Source organism: Penaeus monodon, chromosome 27 (assembly GCF_015228065.2).
Source record: "Penaeus monodon isolate SGIC_2016 chromosome 27, NSTDA_Pmon_1, whole genome shotgun sequence".
NCBI classification, from domain to species: Eukaryota; Metazoa; Arthropoda; class Malacostraca; order Decapoda; family Penaeidae; genus Penaeus; species Penaeus monodon.
Window position 1 is genome coordinate 35,351,782 of NC_051412.1, and position 612 is coordinate 35,352,393.

General features: G+C 45.1%; 1 protein-coding gene across 6 annotated transcripts in view; it reads right to left on the minus strand.

Moving 5' to 3' along the window:
• Positions 1–612, minus strand: part of LOC119590810 (hormone receptor 4-like) — a 115,290-nt gene that overhangs the window by 15,270 nt on the left and 99,408 nt on the right. The window lies entirely within an intron of this gene.

Below are 612 nucleotides of genomic sequence, written 5' to 3' on the forward strand. Positions count from 1 at the left end.
AGCGATACCATGGAGCGTGGGCGAGCGCTGGGTTTACCGGAGCTAGCGGGAGAGACGGGCATGGATCAGTACCGTTAACCACGTGAACAAGAACACAACCATTTCCTGTCCCACTCTCCCACTCTCGGAGTGCTCCACGCACTGATACGCTGGTGAACTACATTCCCTTATTTGCGCCGCGACCGATTCTCTTATCCGCTAAAATACCTGCCATCCATTATTATAGATCAGCTTATACGCATATTATTGTAGTATTAAGATTTAAAACAAAAATCGGGTAAAAAGAAGCAAGGAAATAGACGTGTCTCCTCCTCACTAGGACGTCGGTAACCGCAAGGCAGGAATTATAATTACAGAAAACGGAGACAGGCTTCCGCGTGGCTACATAGCTTCCCACTTTCTCCTTTCATCCGCTGGCAATCTAGCATTCGCACTCTCGCTCATCCTTTGCCTTCCCACACGCAGAGGTTTTTTTTTATGTTATTTATATTCGTAATATGTGTGCTCGTAATACATTTTTTATAGATGTACAAACAAATGCTGTTCATAATTCTCTCTTCGTTCCGCTTGCTGGGTCGCCGTGTATTTTAATGCTCTAACATAAAGCACACC